We start from the raw sequence: 6,135 nt of genomic DNA on the forward strand, positions 1-6,135 counted from the left end.
TCAGAATAGCAAATGATGACTATGGCTGTATTTCATTGGCTTACAGGGAAATAATATGATTGGTCAATGTATAAGTCATGTGACTGTGCTTGATATTGTCAGTTGATCTATTTATAGCAAAAGTGTTTTTCCTGATTGGTCAACTAAACTTTGAATTCTATTGGCCATTGATTGGTCACATGTTACAAATCACCACTTCTCATTGGTCAGTTCAAAGAACAACCTTCTCATTCATTGGCTAGTCACAATATTTGAATTTGAAGTCATGAATATGTACAGATAATTCTTGACGTAGTTTGAATTGTAAATTCTCGTAGCTTCATGGAAATCAAGAGGATGTTAAGACTATTGTAATCATGGTTATGGTTGCATAACTTTATGGGAACACCCTATGTTCTGACACCCCAGGCCTATACATGTATTGTCAAACATTGTCATTAGAATTGTTGAAATATAGGGTTGTTGGAAAATAGTTGTGTGTAACCCTCAGTATATGGATGTCAGTCACTGACGAAAAGTAGTGGATGCTACTTGAAACGTCTGACAGTTTTCACAATCTATCCAGTTGCTTGAGTAACATTTTTCTTGTACATCAGTACTATTGTAACCAAAACAGTTCAGTGAATACTTACCTCTACTAGTAGAATGTTTTATGGTATTTCTATGGATTTCTTACTGTTAAGTCTCCTTGGTTGGGCTAGATGTATATTTTTTTCTTAATATATACAAAGTCAAGCTATCATATATACATTCAGGTACTATCCAGGAATAATGTAGTGCTGTAACAGTTGTTTTGTAAGATATCCAGTATTTATGCGGAGGAAAAAAATTGTGGAAAAAAACTCATTTGACTGTGTATAGCCCAATTTGTTTGTAATTATGATTATTTGATGAAATTCTCATTTTTTTATACACACAACCATAGTGTATCTATATCTGTAGTTTCTTTTTTTTGCTATTGTTTTTTATGTGAACTCAATTACTTTTAACAAGTTGTAAACACTAAATTGTAAGAATCATGAAGCCACAAGTGTTGATGTTATATATGCATAAGTGCTAGGTAACTTATGCTAATGTTGTATATTTCATGTTTAAAGAAACTGGGTAAGTGATAATGCAGAATTTTGGATAAGGCCAACAAAGATGTACAAGTGTGTACAATACAGAATTATCGTAAATAATTTCATCAGGTTGGAAGATACTTAGGGTATAGAATTTTCTTTTTACACAACCAGTAAGGTTCCCACCTGCTTATGTTTCGATGTCTATCAGACACCTTCCTCAGAGCTTCTGACTGGAGTTCTGCAACTCGCCGCTATTTAACGCCAAAGTAGGTGGCGCTTTTGTGGCGAGAATGCAATTTCAAACGTGGCTGAGCTTGTATCCCCCCTCGTCCCGGTTCATCACTGGGGTTGACTTCCTTATCCAGACTGCTTCTTGCAGAACTCCAGTCAGAAGCTCTGAGGAAGGTGTCTGATAGACATCAAAACGCAAGCAGGTGAAAACCTCACTGGTTGTGTAAAAAGAAAATTATATACCCTAAATACAGAATAATTCAGGAAATAGCTGTGCTAATAGCACATTTAGAGGTAGGATGTTACTTCTTTTGGTAAGCATAAGTTTTTTTTAATCTCTATTACCAGTACAATGTATCTACAAGTTGGGTAAATGTGAAAAGGTGAATATTGTGCAAAAGGATGATTTAGAGAAGAAAAAACTCAATATTTTGATTTCAAAATCTATCCAGTTTCTTGAGTAACCATTTTCTTTTGTATCCCATTTCCCTCAATGTTTAACCTTCATTGATGTATGATTTAATCACTGTAAATCTTAAAATATTGGTAGTGATTTTATTTTTGTTTTTTATGGTAATCTCTATACTGGGAATATGTGTTAACTTTCCATTGTATAACTAAAACACAGCTAACTTAACTTTCCCTATTTCAAAATTGGCTCCCATGAGAAATTTATCAATTTGCAGATGTCCAAATAAAGTCATTTTGAAGATCATGCACGCATTCTGTCATTTATAACTAAGAACTATTGTTCCTCGATTTCGTAGCTTCACTTTCTTTGTATTTATATATTTTTTTAAAAATTTGCTATAAGGATTTTTAAAAAAAGATAAAACACTTCTTTACTATTTTGGAAATGACTCAGAGTAACTGTTTTGATAATTGAGAAAATCAGAAAGCTTAGTTTTCCTACCCTAAACACTGTAGATCGGTTTTCCTGTGTGTGGAAGGCATGTTCAGCACCAAGGACAGGACCCGGTATGCCTACTATGGGTATGCCTAAACACCTCAACCGACCGCGTCTTGGCCTAATATGCAGTGTACATGGGCTAAGAACTCTTTGTAACGCTCTGGATACATTGTATGATGTAATTATGAATATCAAAAACACTTAAACGACTTCACAGTATAGGAAAACTGGACAAGAGTGTTATGTTTCGTACTGTGGTCACATAACAAGTATTCATGAAAACGTTTATTCGACGATACCACTCAAGTACCCGGCGGTAGATGCATTTTCATCCTTTTTTTAAACTCTTATATGAGATTATTAGTCTTCGTTATTATATAGATTATCTATTAATTTCACCTTCTTCGCCACATAATTATAAGTGCCTATCACCGAGACAGGCCGTCATTGGTTGTCATAATTAGATTACAAGCTTCACATTAATTAGACAGGGCTGCTTTGCACACCTGTATGAAAGTGGCATGGTCCATCCAAAATGGCGGTTTCACACGACAGGAATATTCTTGGCTGATTTTCTTTACAAATTTTTGGGTAGTTTTTAGAGTTTTCGTCGGTAAAATGATTTTGCTAAGTGTGCAGCAGAACGTTGGGAAGTTTCAGCCGTGTATTTGTGCCGTTCTGGTGATGTTTTGAAGAGAAAATGCGGATTTCCTGACCTGGAGAATTTCGGAGAAGATCCCAACAAAATGGCGAGGCAGTTGGGAAGAGTAGCGTGGCATGGAGACGAACTTCGTATTTTTGCAGGTAAACCAGCAAATTTTTTGGCTGACATTATTCCTTAGCAATAATAGTACGAACATGACAAGTTTACAGTGTTATATTCCGTAATAAATGGCCTAGTTCTGTATTCGAGAGCGACCGTTCCTAATTTTAGACAGGCTTTGAAAAAGTCTATCAAGTTGCCGCGTTTTCAACAACATTTTCAATGTGCGGTGCGCTTGTAGAGTATTAAAATTATGTATGTGCTTGTCTTTTTTGGTCAATTGTTCAGCGTTTTGAGGTTATATTTGTTGAAAGAAACTGTGCATTGACAAAACCTTTTTCTTTATCTCCACGTGGTTCAAAGCACCTGTTGGAATGTGCCCGTGTTACATAATTAAATATTTTGATGATCCCGCCAAAAACTCGCGTAAACAAGATGGGGTCTTCAAAGCTTCAATGTGCCGAAATGAATACGATATAAAACGTTTGGAAACTTAAGTCCAGTTGATGTACTTTCTTTCTTCATTATCATTTGCAAATGAATGTATGATCTATGATTTAAATGCTTATTCGTTTCAATTTTCGACTATTTCTGTAATTGTATTAACCAAGGCCCCGGCGCAAATACTACAGTTGAATATGCAGTTTTCACAACATTTTGCGCCTTTATATGTATTCCACTTTAAGTTTCAGTTGAAGGGGTTTGATTTATTTCATTTTTGTTGGTATCCCCGTTTTTTATGGTCATTATGTACAGTTTTTGTCGAGGTGTTTGTTTGTTTTAAAGTCAGGAATTTTAAGGTGTGTGTGTGTACATTGCTAGCTTTAAGAGACACAGTAAACATCAGTGAAAAAACATAAACTGTAGCGGTAGAAGAATAAAACAAACTATAATAGATAAATCCTTATATTGTCTGTCAAATGCATGTTTGTGATTTAGTTATGGTTCTTGTTTTCTTGCTGTCCCATTTTCTCTGTAGGCACTCCCCTACTCCAAAAGTGTAGTTTCAGATTTCATATCCACAGTATAGGAACTTTTTTACCTCACAATTTCTCTTGTATCTCTCCTAAACAGACTGTGTATAGAAGTAGGCCCATGTGTTTTATGTCAAACTCTTGCTTGTAAAGTTGTGTTCATTGTCATATTTTTATTCGTGGTTGTCACGATGATCTAGATTTAATTCTTCAAGCTGGTAAAATGAGAAGTTTTTTTTATTTTACACCTTGTAGCCTAAGCTGATACTATTTATTCTTTTCATAGAATCCTGTAGTGATCTGTGCTCTGAGGGTCAGCAACCTGTGCAGGTGTTCAGTACTGATGGGATGAGACTTGTGATGACAGAGGCACCAGGTGATCGGATACACATCGGAGTATTGGGGCAGGTGAGAAAAATCTGATTTCTGCATTTTACCTGCAACTATTTGGCATTATTTGAGACAAGTGTGTAACTTGTAATGTCTGTATAGTTAGGTGGCTGCTGACTGATGCAGTAGTGGGGACTCCTGTCTGAACCTGACAAGAGAAGATTGGACCAGACCAGATGACTTGAAGACCCGAGAGGAATATCAGGTGAGAACTTGAAATCTAAATTGTAAATTTTACCAGTATTAGTTTTCTTGTTATTGGAGACAGGCATGTAACTTTGTAATGTCTATGTAGCTAGGTGACTGCTGACTGATGCAGTTGACTGCAGTGATGACTCTAAACCCGACAAGACCAGATGTTCGTGTTCTGAGAAACCTGGAGACCGGCAACTTCTCTCCAGTCCAGACCAGCAAATCAGATGACCTGAAGACACAGTGAGTTTGTACAGGTGAGACAATGGTTCTCAATTTACAAGTTATATTTTTCTAAGGCATTTCACAATTCTGAGGCATGGCGCAATAGATAACTTTCTAGAGCCTAGGATTTTGTACATCTATTCAACGAAAGGGATTGCCCAATTGTGCAATTTTATCACTTAGTCTATTCTTTAATGATCATTCAGTGTAGCATCACAATAACCATCTGTTCATATTGGTAGGTGTGTCCTGAGTGTCAGCTATCCTGATGTTCCTGTCCTGACTGGGAGAAACCTGTGATGACCAGCGACTCCTGTCTAAACCAGACCAGAGGAGGGCTGAGAAGACTGGTTGACTTGAAGACTGGTGGAATGAAGAGAGTTTACAGGTGAGACAATGCTTTTCAACTTACAAAGCAGTTTACCTTAGACTTGTTGATTTCAAGATAAAAAGTTTTGGATCAAAAGAAAGTCTGGCTTTTTGTGAAAAAAAGCAGTTGTGTTCTTACTAAAAAAGCAGTTGTGTTCTTACTAAAGTGTAATTGCTCCAATATATACTTACTTTTGTTTTCCTCTTCCCACATGACTCATGGTGGAAGGAAAGAAGGAAGGAAGGACCAGACTTTTACCAGTAAAGCAGTGAGAGAAGACACAGGCTGGGGTCAAGTTGTGAGTATAGTTTATTTGTGTAACACAACCAAGTACACACACTTGCATACATTTCTATCCTTATACCCTCTAACTCTGCTTTGCACAATTTCCTTTTCCACTTACTTGTAACCTTCACTGTCAAACTTCCACGGTGGTTAAATTTGGCTCATATTTTCTCTTACGTGATTTGAACCAAATGCATGTTCCACTTGCAGTCATTTACAGAAAACCTGCGCCTTCAGGCCATTTTTTCACGGGTACCTCGTATCAGAAAGAAATTTTTGCACAAATAAACTGCTCTAATTGCAAATTCAAAATGATATTGCAATTAATTTAAACATCAAGGAGCATCCAATTAACGTCATTGTTGGAACAAAAAGATTTGTGTTTCAGGGATTTTTGTTTGTTTGTAGAATCACTAGTTAACAAAACTCTTGTGTCCAGACTATTTTGAAAAGTTTCACAGCTAGCCCCAAATTGTCTCAAGTAACTTGCTACTTTGCTGAACGTGCCCAGCCACAGAACACGGCGGTCTGTCACTACGGCATTCTTTCCCATTGCTAGGCGCGTTCTAAAAAGTATCGGGTTACAAGACGCTATTTTGGCCTGTTTTGGGCTACCCGTAAAACATTTGAAAATAAACAAATAATATTAAGTGGTAAATTTCGTCAAATTAAAATGAAATTATTGCGTCTTAACATCGTTTAAATGTTAGCTTTTTATGTTAAATCACTAA

This window comes from Branchiostoma belcheri, unplaced genomic scaffold, assembly GCF_001625305.1.
Source record: "Branchiostoma belcheri isolate BF01 breed outbred unplaced genomic scaffold, Haploidv18h27 scaffold94, whole genome shotgun sequence".
Classification (NCBI taxonomy): Eukaryota; Metazoa; Chordata; class Leptocardii; order Amphioxiformes; family Branchiostomatidae; genus Branchiostoma; species Branchiostoma belcheri.